This window comes from Ascaphus truei, unplaced genomic scaffold (assembly GCF_040206685.1).
Source record: "Ascaphus truei isolate aAscTru1 unplaced genomic scaffold, aAscTru1.hap1 HAP1_SCAFFOLD_1262, whole genome shotgun sequence".
Taxonomy (NCBI): Eukaryota; Metazoa; Chordata; class Amphibia; order Anura; family Ascaphidae; genus Ascaphus; species Ascaphus truei.
The window spans coordinates 22,898-40,141 of record NW_027454135.1 but is presented as its reverse complement, the minus strand read 5'-3'; the positions used below and the strand labels follow the sequence as shown (position 1 = coordinate 40,141).

At 46.6% G+C, this 17,244-nt stretch overlaps 1 pseudogene; it reads right to left on the bottom strand.

Moving 5' to 3' along the window:
* LOC142475552 (uncharacterized) overlaps nt 1–17,244 on the bottom strand; it is a 43,850-nt pseudogene that overhangs the window by 10,136 nt on the left and 16,470 nt on the right.

Below are 17,244 nucleotides of genomic sequence, written 5' to 3'. Positions count from 1 at the left end.
CCCCATCTCCTCTCCCCTCCGGCTTGCGCCCCATACCCCCGCACGGCCCCGGCGTCAAATTACGTTGCAGGGTCGTGTGTCGTTACGTTGCGGGGCCTCTCTAACACCCGCGGGCCCCCAGACAATCTAGCGCCCCCACTTTGCGCACCGCTGGTTTATAGCATATCTCTACAAACATTTTCTTTGTATATTTACCTCGGCTGAATTTCTATCCACAAGGTCTCTACATAATTTTAGATCCAGTTTAACATATAAAGCATACTTCACCTTCTCTTCTATACACACATACACACACACGCAAATATATGTTGAACAATTTTATTAAAACAGGGCAAGCAAATTCCCTGATGTATTGATATATTACGAAGATAAAAAACAATGGTACAATGTATAAGAAACAAATATAGCCAATTATAAGCTGTATTTCAGTAAATAGAGGGAGGGGGAGAGGGGGGCGTCCGGACACTCACCGCAGAGGGGGGATCCTGCCTGACTCTCCCGGCCCCTCCCAGCTGCTGCATGTGGGGGAGACGCTGCTGCTGCTGCTGCTCTCTGCCCGGCTGAGAAGGGATTGCTTCCTGCTGCTCAAGCGCCTCCGGTCTAGAGCGATCACGTGACCAGCAGCAGCCAATCACAGCAATAATAATAACCAGCAGCAGAGGGGTTAATGTTAAAGGGGATGAGACCTATGGTTTGAAGGGTAATGCTGCACTCCCCAAGGGAAAAAATATGATATCAATACCGGTGCTCCTGGTCAGGAATCTCTGCTAGGTTCTCCCAATATCATGTATGAAAGGAAAAGCCTGGGCACTGCGGATTTCTGCATAGAAAATGTATTAGCCAATAGTTGACGTTTCGCCCTCATGGGCCTTTCTCAAAAGCAAAAGGCATAATGAATAAATAACATGTGAAAAGTTCCATATATAGACCCCACCACAAGTCTCCTTAATTGTCTCTGATTGATGTAATTATCTTCCTTAAGTCTCAATCCATCTTTCTGATGATGCACAAGGCTGATATAGTCTCATTTGCTCCAAAATCTCCTCCAAATCCCGCGATGTTATGATGTCATCAGTAGGTTCCTGTCCTCACGTTGTCCTGCCGTCTCTGCTCTCCATTTTGCCATTCTGATGATGTAATTCTTTCCTTCATCCATTCCAGTAGTGGGGCGGTGCTTATCATTCACTCCTCCTTCCACATTCATTGGCAAGTGATGTCATCAGTAACCGGAGTCGCTGTACTTCTTTCCCTGTGAGGTTTATCAGTACACAAGAAAGAGACTTAGAAAATGTCTGTTTTAACCCTATGAGTGAATCGGAAGGCACAGGCTGCAATGTATATTCCAATTAAAAATTAAAATCTGTATTTTAATTTTAAAATACTTAAAAAAAAAAAAACTCCAGAGGTGTGTATGTTATTTTATACCCCATATGAACGAAAGGCAAACATACAAACCAATACACCAATCAGAGAACTCCAACAGCAGCAGGTAAAGAATCATCGTTCAGTAAGAAAACAGCCTAAGGATAAATTATCGTTTAGCCCTCTTGGAAAAACTGTATCCAACGTGAATATCCAATAAGCCTCACGTTGCAATAAAAATATATCTTTATCCATACCTGTCATGCTGTTTTTACCTGTTCTATACCCATTACTTTAAGTGAGGTCACTAAATGCCTGAACTCCCTGCTGTGTTTTATTAATTCTGTTTCTGCATTATTAATCTTGCTTTTATGCTCAATATATCGCGTTTTGAGCATACTTTTAGTCTTGCCAATGTAGCTGTAACGGGTTTTCCACCCCACCCAATCGCATATATAGTGTGGGTGAGTAGAACATGCGGTGTTACCGGTGTGGTGCGTATACCTGCAGGCTCACAGGAGGTCTGAGCCTCCGCTAGTGAGAGCCTGGGGTGAATCCTCTGGAACGGATCTTCTTTCAGCGCCTCCACCTATGTAGGATTCTAGGGAAGTGTAGAATGACCCTACATAGGAACCCAATCAGAAACCACACACACAGTGATTATATACTAATGACTTTACTAACATGTATTATAATAACCTGTGTCTCTCTCACAAGGAGACACTAACAGTGACGTCTCGCAGGACGATTCCCCGACACCAGGTGATCCCACCCAGTGTCCCAAGAACCCCACCCAATGTCCCGTACTCCTACAGAGATAGTCAATGGGTGACTGCGCAGTCACTAAGAACCTCTAGGCCTGTTGGTGCACATATGATGGTATAATACCTGCCGAGCACTCCGGTGCTCGGGTCAGCAACAATCTTCTCAAAGGGTCAGACGTGTGATGAATCCGTCTGATCCTCCAACCGAACTCCTTGCCCGTGCGCAGACCGCCAGGGCGGTCTCCCTCTGGAATAGTCTGTAATGTAATGGGTCCGAACCACTTTACAGGAACTGCAGCGTCCGCTGAGTCCCTAACTAACACTTGGTACTAACGTGGCAGGAACCCTAACCTAGGGCCTGTCCCTGTAGTACAGCAACCTGTAGTGGCTTGGGGAACTCCTATGGCCGGTAGGGGGTAATGACCTGTCCCACTCCCCTAACTACCCAAGTCCCTTCAGCCTCACTACTTTCTAACTAGTCCCAGCGCCTACAGCAGCAAGCTGTAGCTCACTGGAGGCTGCAGCCAACGTGCTGCGCAACAAGGTGCCTGCCTGTCAGACCTCACAGCACTGCCCGCTGTGACTCTGACAAGGCAGCACTCCAAACTAGGGGCCGCGTCCCTCTCTAGGACCTCCCTAAGCAGTTACCCACCCAACTAGTGGGGAGTTGGGGCCTACCTGGGGTGTAGGTACCTATATGGGGCAGAAGCTGCACTCGCTCCCCGCACCCTTCCTTCCCTACAGCTCCCTGACTCCAACTCTCTTAACTGCAGACTTCCTTTTTCCAGCTCCCACTAATGTAAGTGGCAGGGTCCCTAACCTGAGGGCTGCCCCTGGCAACACTCACCTTACTGGGGAGCTGAGCTATCTTGGACCAAGGGGGTGCTGGCCTAATACAGAGAGTCCCTCTCTCCTGTACCCTACCTCCTTCCCTTGTCTGCTCCGGTCTCTGACTGACTAACGTGGCCTCAGCGCGCGAAATGTATCCACTTGCTTTCTGAGGCTTCCTAAGCCCTATTGGCTCCCTGGGGTCACATGGGGTACGCAGAGGCTCATGGGATCTGTAGTCCCTCTCTAGAGCCTCTCCTAACTGGCTACAGCTTCGCGGGCTTTCTCTTCCCTCTCCTGCGCCTGCGCAAGCTTTATGGGGCAGCCTCAACATCTCCCTGATTTTCCCTGCTCTCGCGCGAGCTATCTGGGGGCCTTTCGCGCTAACGCTACCACTGCGCATGCGCGAACCGGCGCCCTGCTCTATGAGCCGCCGGGGCCGTGACAACGCGATCGCGGCCTTAGCGACGGCCCGATCGCGTCCCGGCAACTGGCCTGCACTAGGGGGCAATGCGCTACTCCATGCTCCGGCCCTACACTTGCGCGACCACTGCGCATGCGTGAGCTAACTCGCAATGGCGGCGCCCTCTCCACCCGGCTCCGAGAGCGCCGGGATCTCCGTGATCTCCGGGATCTCCGAGCCGGGGCCTGACCGCCTTCACCTTGGCGATCGCCGCGCGGGGCCGACAGTGTACTTGGCGGCGCCCGCGATCGAATACCAGGTGAGGGGGGTGCTGTTCAGCAGGGGAGACCTGGCTACATAGCATAAGCCACATGGGCATGTGATCTTATAAATGACAGGCATAGTGGTGCAAGTGATCCTTCCTTTAATTTTATATTTCTTTCCACTCCTTGGATGGGTGAATTCTGTACCTGTATTAAAGCTGTTGCAGATTGAGCAATTGCAGCACCGATAGCACCCTGGCTTAGGGTTACCTAGAAAGTGGGGCGTAATATAAGCCTCCCTTCTGTCTGCACTAATCAGTAAATCCTTAAGATTTTGTCCCCTCTGATATGCAAATCTTGGTTGCAATCTGCAAACCTCTTTACGAGTACTATACTGTCACTATTCAGAATTTTCCAGTGTTTCAGAATGCTCTGTCTTAAGAACTCACTGGCAGTGGTGTACTTTGTCACAATCGTTATTCTCTCAGGATCATCCCGCCGCTGTTGAATCTGGGTGATAGGACGTGTGAATGCTTTCTCAACCGTTGACTTAGGCCTCGGATATAGTGGGCGCTTAGGTGCTGCTGCTCGCTCTCGCTTGCTGACGCTCGCTCTACCAGGAGCTTTTTGCTGTCCTGACAGAGGAGACAGCAAGCGCGCTTGGGAGGCGTGTATCACTGTGTGTGTGTGTCACTTGGTAGCTGTCAGTGTGTGTGTGTGTCACTTTGAAGTGGTCTGTGTGTTTGTGTGTCACTGGGGAACGTGTGTGTGTGTGTGTGTGTGTGTGTGTGTGTGTGTGTGTGTGTGTGTGTGTGTGTGTGTGTGTGTGTGTGTGTGTGTGTGTGTGTGTGTGTGTGTGTGTGTGTGTGTGTGTGTGTGACTGTGTGTGTGTGTGTGTGTGTGTGTGTGTGTGTGTGTGTGTGTGTGTGTGTGTGTGTGTGTGTGTGTGTGTGTGTGTGTGTGTGTGTGTGTGTGTGTGTATTATATAATATTTAAAAATGTAAAAAAAAATGACATGTTCTGAGAATAAATAATTTATTAACATTGTGCAACTTTGATAAATATATTCAAGCACACGCGCACACACACACACACACACACACACACACACACACACACACACACACACACACACACACACACACACACACACACACACACACACACACACACACACACACACACAATAATCTACTGTAACTGCTCTGCCATCTGTATACACACACACAAACACACACACATTATATATACACACACATATATATATACACACACACACACACACACACAATGCACACACACACAATGCACACACACACATACACACACGCATACACACACACACACACATGCATACACATACACACACACACACACAATGCGCACACGCACATACACACGCACATACATGCATACACATACACACACATGCATACACATACACACACATGCATACACATACACACACAAACAATGCGCACACACACATATGCACATGCACACATGCACACATGCACACACACACATGCACACACACATGCACACACACACATGCACACACACACACACACACATTATTATCTACCACTTTCGTAAGTAAAATTTGTGCTTGTGCTGTGTGTCACTAAACTGTGAGGAATCGGGGAACACGTCCTTTGTGACGTGTTCCTTCTTTACCTAAGGCTGCTGCTGCCTCTGCTACACTCTCCGCTCGTGCGCGCATCCCAGCTCTGATTACAGAGTGCGCGTGCACCCGCAGCTCTTCAATCCCTGCCACGGAGCTTGGCTCCGCCCCCGAATACGCCGTGCGGCCCTCACGCACGACGTGCGCACGTAATGACGTGCACCGATCCCCAGCTGCGTGTCAAGCATTATTAGTGCCTCTTGTCTCCTGCAGCCTATCCCAGCTTCCGCTGGGGCCGCGCCTCCGCTCATTGGTTCTGTCTGCCTACATATACCCTGCGCCTGCTCAGTCAGTGCTCAGCATTATTCGGTGTAGCCTCGCTGCCTCCTACAGTTGTGCCTTGCCTTGTTCCAGTCTTGTCTTTCAGAATAAGCTCTTGTGTACCGACCCGGCTTGTAAGTGGACCCCCTCTGGATATTGACCTCGGCTTACCCATGACTACGACAACTTCTCCAACCCCTGAACAGGGCTAACGGACCTGGACTATCCGACCATCTATAATCCCAGACCACGGCTAACGGACTTCTACGATTCCACTCTCTCCAATCCCATGACCAGCAAGTATACCAATTAACCCTCTCTCTCCAACCCAGACCCGGCAACGCTAGACAATTCGCCTTCCAAGCAAACTTTCGCTGCTGTGGGTGCGTGGCTTTGTACCTTCCCATCTCAGTGCCGGGGTCTTGCCTTGTTTGTGGGTAGCGCAAGCGTTACATAAACATACTTACTTCACCATATTTAGCTATTTTTCTTATTTCTAGGTCTCACCCCGCTTTGGATTCTACAGATTGGACTTTCATAATACCATATCCCTACAAGTGTTTATTCGTTTAAACATGGTTTACAGTGGTTTGCACCATTTGTTTTTTTTCTTTCCTTTATATTTACTGGAGTTGTGTGTTTCCTACACAGTGTGGCAGCATCCACTAGTATCCTTATAAATCTGTTTGTTTTTATATTTTGCACACCTTTATCTTTTCAATGTATTTTATACACACATTAGGTTGCTGCATTTGTAACACTTACCATTTATCACTATGGAGGAATATCAGTCTAGTATATTTAACATGAGGGCACTGAGAGGTTTTAATGTTTTTAATATCTTTGATGAAGACAAAATCATTGACAATACCTTAGTAGAAATTGACAACCTCTCTGATTAACTTTTTTGCACTTGAAAAGCTTCTTGTTAAGGATGTTAAAGATTCTTGGGATATTGTCACTTTAGAAAAGTACATTTCTGTTAAAAGAATTCCTAGCGGATTGAGACTATTTAAAACACCCAGTGTGGATACTACAAATGAGACATTCATTAATTAATGGAATCAACAATTGGATCATTGTTCGTTTGAATTAATCAAACTTTTGATTATTCATAGGAAACTGTAAGGAATCCGCTCCTGGGTTTTGCTGAAACCTTTTCCTTACAAAGCCTTGCAGCTTCTAGACAACTCCCCCCTTGTTTCTGCAATCAGCATCACCTGCTTCTGCAATTAGACTGCAGCCTGCTTCTTGCTGCCTCCTGGGCAGCTCTGCCTCATTGGCTGCCTGTTCTATTTAACTCCTGCCCCGCCCAACAGGAAGTTTCTGAACATAGACTTTCTAGTAACTGTGCTTGCGACAGCACCTCTGCTTGGCCTTCTTGCCATTGCTCCTAGTTACTGGCAGACTCCGCCGCGCCGCTGTGGTTACTCCTGCATATCCCTCGTGCAGAGGCCTGCATCGGTGTTCCTGTTACCTATCTGCATATCCCTCGTGCAGAGGCCTGCATCGGTGTTCCTATTACCTATCTGCATATCCCTCGGGCAGAGGCCTGCATCGGTGTTCCTGTTACCTGTCTGCATATCCCTCGGGCAGAGGCCTGCATCGGTGTTCCTGTTACCTATCTGCATATACCTCCTGCAGGGCCTACATCGGTGTTCCTGTTACCTATCTGCATATACCTCCTGCAGGGCCTGCATCGGTGTTCCTATTACCTATCTGCATATACCTCCTGCAGGGCCTGCATCGGTGTTCCTGTTACCTACAGTATCTGCATATACCTCCTGCAGAGGCCTGCATCGGTGTTCCTGTTACCTATCTGCATATCCCTCTTGCAGAGGCCTGCATCGGTGTTCCTATTACCTATCTGCATATACCTCCTGCAGGGCCTGCATCGGTGTTCCTATTACCTATCTGCATATACCTCGTGCAGAGGCCTGCATCGGTGTTCCTGTTACCTATCTGCATATACCTCGTGCAGAGGCCTGCATCGGTGTTCCTATTACCTATCTGCATATCCCTCGTGCAGAGGCCTGCATCGGTGTTCCTATTACCTATCTGCATATACCTCGTGCAGAGGCCTGCATCGGTGTTCCTGTTACCTATCTGCATATACCTCGTGCAGAGGCCTGCATCGGTGTTCCTGTTACCTATCTGCATATACCTCCTGCAGAGGCCTGCATCGGTGTTCCTGTTACCTATCTGCATATCCCTCCTGCAGAGGCCTGCATCGGTGTTCCTATTACCTATCTGCATATCCCTCCTGCAGAGGCCTGCATCGGTGTTCCTGTTACCTATCTGCATATCCCTCGTGCAGAGGCCTGCATCGGTGTTCCTGTTACCTATCTGCATATACCTCCTGCAGAGGCCTGCATCAGTGTTCCTATTACCTATCTGCATATACCTCCTGCAGAGGCCTGCATCAGTGTTTCTGTTACCTATCTGCATATCCATCTTGCAGAGGCCTGCATCGGTGTTCCTGTTACCTATCTGCATATACCTCCTGCAGAGGCCTGCATCGGTGTTCCTGTTACCTATCTGTATATACCTCCTGCAGAGGCCTGCATCGGTGTTCCTGTTACCTATCTGTATATCCCTCCTGCAGAGGCCTGCATCGGTGTTCCTATTACCTATCTGCATATCCCTCGTGCAGAGGCCTGCATCGTGTTCCTATTACCTATCTGCATAGCCCTCTTGCAGAGGCCTGCATCGGTGTTCCTGTTACCTATCTGCATATACCTCCTGCAGAGGCCTGCATCGTGTTCCTGTTACCTATCTGCATATCCCTCCTGCAGGGCCTGCATCGGTGTTCCTATTTCCTATCTGCATATACCTCCTGCAGAGGCCTGCATCGTGTTCCTGTTACCTATCTGCATATACCTCCTGCAGGGCCTGCATCGGTGTTCCTGTTACCTATCTGCATATACCTCCTGCAGAGGCCTGCATCGTGTTCCTGTTACCTATCTGCATATCCCTCTTGCAGAGGCCTGCACCGGTGTTCCTGTTACCTATCTGCATATCCCTCGTGCAGAGGCCTGCATCGGTGTTCCTATTACCTATCTGGATATCCCTCGTGCAGAGGCCTGCATCGGTGTTCCTGTTACCTATCTGCATATACCTCCTGCAGGGCCTGCATCAGTGTTCCTGTTACCTATCTGCATATCCCTCGTGCAGAGGCCTGCATCGGTGTTGATATTATCTATCTGCATATACCTCCTGCAGGGCCTGCATCGGTGTTCCTATTACCTATCTGCATAGCCCTCTTGCAGAGGCCTGCATCGGTGTTCCTATTACCTATCTGCATATACCTCCTGCAGAGGCCTGCATCGGTGTTCCTGTTACCTATCTGCATATACCTCCTGCAGAGGCCTGCATCGGTGTTCCTATTACCTATCTGCATATACCTCCTGCAGAGGCCTGCATCGGTGTTCCTGTTACCTATCTGCATATCCCTCGGGCAGAGGCCTGCATCGGTGTTCCTGTTACCTATCTGCATATACCTCCTGCAGGGCCTGCATCGTGTTCCTGTTACCTATCTGCATATCCCTCTTGCAGAGGCCTGCATCAGTGTTCCTGTTACCTATCTGCATATACATCCTGCAGAGGCCTGCATCGGTGTTCCTATTACCTATCTGCATATACCTCCTGCAGGGCCTGCATCGGTGTTCCTGTTACCTGCTGCATATACATCCTGCAGGGCCTGCATCGGTGTTCCTGTTACCTATCTGCATATACCTCCTGCAGGGCCTGCATCGGTGTTCCTATTACCTATCTGCATATACCCCCTGCAGGGCTTGCATCGGTGTTCCTGTTACCTGCTGCAATCTCCTGCTTCCAGTGGCCTCCACTACTCACAGCTGTACCCGGCTAGGGAGTGCTGTTTTGTGCTGAAGCACTGGATCCCCTGTTCCTTTCTACGTTGAAGCACCTTTGCTCAAGCATCCTGTTGCCGAACCCCAGCATGGATATCGTTTACCCAGCCTTCTCTAATCCTGACCCCGGCTTGTGCACGGATTCTCCTGCCTTCTCCAGTCCTGACTCGGCTATGTTTGACCACGGAATTTGCAACCCGGATCCGGCTTCGTGGTCTAAGGTCGGTGTATATCTATCCCCACCTCAACCCCGTGGTCCGGTCCAGGTCGGTGGTGAGCACGTACGTTACAGAAACAATCATTAGCCAATGTTGAGGTTGAAATCAAGAAATTACAAACTAAAATGGAAACCAAATCCTCACATGAAGAATACAAAAGATTTGAGAACATTCTTAAAAGTAAGATTGACACTTTAGAAAAGGAGGCAATAGTTTATTTTTTTTTAGGAGAGACCAAGAGGACTACCATAACAAATGTTATAGAAGTTGGAAAGATAGAGCACAGTCTGCCCAAAGACTGTTTAAGGTAGACAATGCTCCGTATAGAAAGGAACCAGCTTTTCATCAAGAGATACAACGCACCACTTTAACCCCAACGTACGTGTGTACACACACACACACACACACACACTTATTAAGGTTATGGTGGGTAAAAAAAGTGACAAAAACCCTCCACAGTAAAGCATATAGCAACTGTAAATATTACTGTATGCTCATTTGCATGTCTTAGACAGGTCTGCAACCCTGTCTTTCCCCATTATCGCCCAGCACACAGCGTTTCCACTGCAGCAAGGGATTCTGGGAAATGACATGCAAATGAGCACACAGTGCCACCTTTTGTCTCAAGCTCGTATTACACAAGCAAATCCTCAAGCCAATGCATACTATTTTAAACACAGCTTTTAGACAGAGGCTGGGATGAGATGCAAAACCAGTAAACCCACTCACAGACATGTTTCAACCTTGATGGGTATCATCAGTGTGAGGTTGGTTGCTGGCTTAGCTGGTTTGAGACTAGACTAGGTATTCACCACAATTATTAAGGTTATGGTGGGTGAAAAAAGTGACAAAAACCCTCCACAGTAAAGCATATAGCAACTGTAAATATTACTGTATGCTCATTTGCATGTCTTAGACAGGTCTGCAACCATGTCTTTCCCCATTATCGCCCAGCATACAGCGTTTACACTGCAGCAAGGGATTCTGGGAAATGACATATATATACATACATACATACGTATGCAAGTCAAAAGATTTTAAGGCACAACAGAAAAATGAATATTGCAGTAGATACAAAATCACATGGAAGTAAAGATAAACGGAAGGAATCAGTTCCAGGTAGAGGAGATAGATAAGAAAATAAATCACCAGAAGAGTGGTCTAGATTTAATACACTCAATAAATTTACATTGGAGTGATCATCTCCTTTTTTAGATGTGACCAAAAAGATACCCAAAGGGAAAATAAAATTGGGGGAGAAGGAAAACATAAAGGAGTCACTAGTGAGGAAGAGAGAAAACTCACAAAATGAGGAAGAAGAAGGGGACAAAAAACAAAAATCAAGACAGATAACGATTTAGTTACTAAACCAGAAGGGATCTTTAACCTGTGTAAAAAAGTGTTAACTAATGAACAGGTACACGTTTTAAATACGGGTCTCATTTGTCCTATCAAATAGGATGAACGTTTTCAATACCTATATTGATGTAGGCAAATTTGTTCAAAATCTCTCTTTGAAAAAATATTTAATCAAACAAAAATGACATAGCCCTTCAGATACAGTGCTACACCCCCCACTATAATTAGTGACACCATTCACACTATGTTTAGAAAGACGTCACAGTTCTATCCCAGTTATTTGAAAGGTGGTTGCCTTGATTTATTTGAGAAACCTGTACAAGATGATTTGGACAAAATATCGAAACAAAACAAGTATATTAAGCAAAACTTGAATAAAAAACAATATAACACAATTAATGAATTGAAAAATGATAATTCTATATGTACTGCTGCGGCCGAGTTTATTCGAGCATTTGCCCGTTCTCGGCCGCAGCAGTTACCTGGCGCGCGCCGGAGGGTGCCGGGCGCGCGCCGAAGCAGCGGAGGAGAGGCCCGCCGATCGCAGCTTCCCCCTCTCCTCTCCGGGTCCGCCGGGTCCCCCGGAACCCCCTGCCGCCGTCCCCCACATCGCGGGACACCAGGGCTCCCTCGGGGAGCCCTGGACGCACGTGCAGGGGGCGCAGGCACCCGATGACGCGTGACCGCCCATCGGTGACGCGCGGCACGCCGAGGGGATGCCACTTGCAAGCCGGGAAATCTCCCGGCTTGCGGAACTGGCCACACTTCAATAAAGTGTGTCGCCAGTGTAGCCATGCTGTAAAATGGCTGCAGTCATCTCTCCTGCTGACAGTAAGGCCTGGTAAATTATGGGCATGCCAGCAGTAATTATGGAGGTTTGCCCTCACACCCTGGTGAGGTGCCCTATGTATGGATGGGAGTGGTCACATGCTCTGAATCCATAATCAGTGATGTCAGAGTTATGTCAGCCCCCAGAGGATACATAAGGCACAGCACTGATCAAAAGTTCAGAAGTGGTTGCTAAGCTGTTGAAGGGTTCAGTTCTGCAATGTTAGGCAAGGAGTAAAAGTAGTTGGTATAGTTAGACACTGCAAAGTGATGAGACTGTGACCAGGGACCTGGCACAGGAAAGACATCCCTGCGGGGATAGGGAATCCCCAAATCAAAGACAGAGACATACCTTTCATAGGGAAGCAGCTGAATAATTATGTGTGGCTAGAAGATCACTGTGAGGGGCAGTTAGCCCACAACCGTCCATAAAGATGTTCCTGATTAAAGATACTCTCGTATGTGAGTGTGGAGTCATTACACCGAGAGGGGCACCACGGAGGAGTTCCTCAACAGGACCATCCCCAAGCGACAGCAGGGATCCTGATGAGGTGGAGGCGCTGCACTGGATCTAGGTAGGACTCAAGCACACTACCTCAGCTGCCTGTCTGGGTTGGCAATCCCCACACAACATCATGCAGGAGACTCAGGAGTCCTGTTGCCAACAGGTGCACCACCAGACATCACACTGTAATGGGGACTGGTTAGACCACAGGGGCCAATATGAGATTAGGTGGGTCAGGCCAGTCCAGAAAATCCGTTACATATAGTTATCAAATCAGCAGATAAGGGCAGAGGCGTAGTGACCCTTGATAAGGAGAACTACATTGCTGAGTCCCTTAAACTGCTTAATGATACAGAAATTTAGATTAGATTATCTAATAATCCTACAGAAGATTATCTGTATGAATTGGAAAACATTCTAAGCATAGGTTTAAAAAACATTTTGTGTGTAAAGAAGAATTTAAATTTATTTTGATCAAAAAAATAATTTTGTTAATTCTTTATTATTTACCAAAATTGCATAACGACCCCATATATCCCCCTGGTAGACCTATACTTTCAGGGGTTCAAGCTATCACATTTGATTTTTTTCTTGCAGAAATCGGTCAAGAAACTCAAAGACACTGCACACATTTTAGAATTAGAAGGCATTTATTCTTATTTCTTCTTATTTTTATATGCATTTGTGGGGCGTGGGGTATTTTTTATATGCATTTGGGGGCGTAGGGGTATTTTTTATATGCATTTGGGGGCGTGGGGTATTTTTTATATGCATTTGTGGGGCGTGGGGTATTTTTTATGTGTTCGGGGAGTTGTCAAGTATTTTTGGACAACCACCTGGCATCCCTACCCATGCGTGCCCACCAATGCTAAAAATCTCCATTCTAAGTCTAGCTAGGAGGGCTCGCTCTCTCCCCGCCGTGGCGCCCGGCACCCCGGCTCGCTCTCCCTCCCCCGCCCGCCCGGCACCCCGGCTCCGGTGTCCTCGTACCTCAGGGGGGAGCTGGAGGGCTGGCTTCAACAGAAGGTACCAGCGGTGGGGAGGAGGGTCAGACGGACCCCCCCATATGTCTCCACGGGGGAGAGAGTCAGGAGAAAGGGGGGAAGGACCCTGAGTGACACACACACACTGACAGTCAGTGTGTGTGACTGACAGTCAGTGTGTGTGTCTGTCTGTCTGTCAGACAGACAGACACCGACTGACTGACACACACACTGACTGACTGACACACACAAGAAATTCAGTTACTATAAATATAGAAGTGCAAATAGCTAAAACTCGCGTTCTAAGTCAAACTTCTTTGCGTTTTGGCACTGATTGTGTTTTCATTATTAATTAAAAACATCACCATTACAAATACAATTTCTATGACGAAAGACAAAGTAGTATGGTAAAGTATACTTATATTACTGGTTGTTTTAAATTATATTACTTAAATGTTCTTTTGTATTGGTTACATTTTATATGTTATGAGTTCATAATCTCATATTGTCTACACCTGTCACCTGTATGGGGCTTTCATCTGGTTGGTATAGATGTTCCGACTTGTGACCAATCATGGCGGCGTTCAATCTTCTTAAGATCCCCACACAGGTGTGACTACATACCCCTGGAAAAAGTCTGTTAAGACGAAATGCATAGGGCTACGACAGTCTTGTCGCCTGAATCTTAATAACCTTCTTTAAGCTGCATGCCTTATTTAAGGCAATTCGAAATTTAATTAATATCCTCACGCTGACGGCACCAACGGAGATACTTCCGGAACAAACAGATGGAAGCAAAAACGTCATCGCGCAAACATCGCGAGACTTCGCGATCGAGGAGGCAGAGAAACGGAGCAAAAGCGTCGGATATCAGACAGTGTCCCATCAAGTTCGTGCAACGGATCCTGTGGTTACCTGTTCCTTTATTGCAGTTAATGACTAGCATTTTATCCTGACATGTCCATTATTATCTACCACTTTGTAAGTAGAATCTGTGCGTACGCTGTGTGTCACTAAACATACTTACGTCACCATAATTGGCTACTTTTCTTATTTCTAGGTTTCTCCCCGCTTTGGATTCTACAGATTGGACTTTCATTATACCATATCCCTACAAGTATTTATTAGTTTAAACATAGTTTACAGTGGTTTGCACCATTTGTTTTTTTTCTTTCCTTTATATTTACTGGAGTTGTGTGTTTCCTACACAGTGTGGCAGCATCCACTAGTATCCTTATAAATCATTATAAAACATTGTTTACAGTGGTTTGTGCCCTTTGTTGTTTTTATATGTACCGGTTCTTGGGCCCCCACCCAATCTCAGATTGGCCCCTGTGGTCTAATCGGCCCCAATTACATGTCTGTGTGGTGTGGTGCACCTGCTGGTAACAGGACTCCTGAGTCTCCCGCTGGGTTGGTATGGGGAATATCACCATGACAGGCGTCTGAGGTAGTGTTCTGAGTTCTACTCACATTCGGTACAGCGCCTCCACCCCATCAGGATCCCTACGGCAGCAGGGGGAAGTATCTGATGGGGAATTCCTTCTTGGTGCATCCTCCTGGGGAATAAATCCACACTCACACAGGAGGGATCTTTTGAACCAGGGCATCTTTAATGTCATCTCCTCTGGCAGACTGCCCCTCATAGCGGTCGTCCTTAGCCACTCATTTTATATATATATCATACCTTTCATTTTCCCGCCCAAACTCCCTAACCACGCCCTCCCTCTAATCACAGCCCACCTGCCCAGCACCTACTCCTCAGCCAATCACCTGACACCTGTCCCACATCTGCCTGGTAACAACAGGATCTGTTTCCCACCACAACTAAACTAGCCCCAAACAAAGGCCAGAGGTGAGCGAGGGGCTTCAATAGTCCTGTGCCCCCCCCCACAGTCCTGTGCCCCCCCCCCCCACAGTCCTGTGCCCCCCCCACATTCCCATACGTCCCCCCACTCCTGTGCGCCCCCACAGTCCCATGCCCCAAACCCCCCCGCAGTCCCGCGCCCCCAACACCCTGCAGTCCCGCGCCCCTCAGCTAAATGCTTTTCATTCTGGGTTAGAGTTACAAATACAAAATAAAGTTGGGTGTGTCTCCTGGACTCTGACCATAGATTTTGGCCTCAGATTCCCCTATGAACACCTTGACAAAGATGAGATATTAGGGGGTCTGGCATAACAACATAACAGCATTTAGGATGAAGCCATTTTGTGTGAATATTTCAATCCGCCATCTTGTCTTGTCTTTGTGAGTCTAATTTCTGTGTTTCATTTCTGTATAAACAAATGTGTGAAGCAGAGAATGGAATGTTTTCGCTCTTATTGACTCTTCCTCATCCAATCAGCTTCAAATTGAAAGTGTAAACAGGCTAAAAGTTATGAGAACCCATGAGATAAGCTTAGATTCTTGCAGTAGAATTTATTCTCATAACATATTGCTAGGCGACAGAATAAGCACATCCCATTTAACCCCAGAATGGTTTCTAGCTGACAGGTAGTTATACAATATTGTTATGTATTACAAAATGACATCAACTTTAATATTGTTATGTATTACAAAATGAGGTAATGTTTAGTGACGTGCAAGCCCCCCCATAAAGGGGTGGAGCTTTAGGATTTAGGGTATAAATATATGGCATATCGTGTTATTATTTAGAGAGCTTTTATTTTGAAGCTGTCTCCGTTGTGCACTTGACTTGAATAAATTCACGTGTTATTCTGTTTCAAAATAACCTCAGACTGTGTTTTTTTATTTACGCTTTCCACAGATGGCGCAATCCTCATAGGGACTCAATATCATCGGAATCGAGCACCCGGATGAATCACTCCTCCATCACTCAAACCTGAGCTCACATATGAATCAAGGTAAGGCTACCTGCATTTTTTAGACAAACAGCCTGATTAAATAGTTTTGAGTGGTGCGGGGAGCTGATTTTTGAACGGTGTCTTATCTGATGTGACGAGTAAGAATCCCTAGCAGTTTCACGTGAATTTATTATTCTCTGTTCCTGTATTCATTTTAAAGTGTAAGAGTTGTTAAGAGTTGTTAGGGGCTAAGGTAAGAGTCCCGTTAAAGGTTTTGGTGTTTTGGTGATGAAAGTGAGTGTTTTTGTGCTTAAAGGGATTGTTTTCAGACCGTCCTGGGTTGTGATAAATATTTTTGTTGTCTGAGCAGGACGGGTCCCTGATTGTACATTTGCTCTGTTTTGTCATTTACATACCAAGTGAGTTCATGGATATCTGGTTAGAATGTCTTATCTGTATCCATTTTATAAAAGTATAAGGTTTATCAGGACTGGGTTGGACCCGCTGAAGTGATTCAAGTTTTTCTTTGGTATAGTTATAATGAGAAAATGTTTATGGTGGAACAGTCTCGTGACAGGTCCTTATCTGCATATTTACACTATTCAGAACAATAACATGCCAAAAGAGTTGTACGTAATCAGCTTGCGTTGATTATTGTAACGCTAAATTGTACAGGTCAATTAATAGTTGATTGCTGTAGCCGAAGTATTGTACAGGTCAATTAAATTTGATTTCTGTAACCGAAGAAGTATTGTACAGGTCAATTAAATTTGATTTCTGTAACAGGGGAATAATGGGAAACCAAAAATTCTCAAAGGATTGTGTGTCTGCAGACGAAAATAATAAAGAATGAATACAGAGAACGAAAAGAGACAATATAAATATTTTGTTGGCCAGTGAATGGCACTGTTTTTGTTTGTACTATTATCAACTAATTGCGCAGATGTTTAAATGAAAGAGGGGTCTTTTTCTGTGGGATTGATAAGCTCAGGGAGCGCCGTCTCGTGTGTTTTTGAATCCCACAGGGAAACATACCTTACGTTAATATGGGTCAAAAGAATTCTGTTGAGGGACAGAAGGGTCCCGCTGTATTAATTTTTACTATTGCC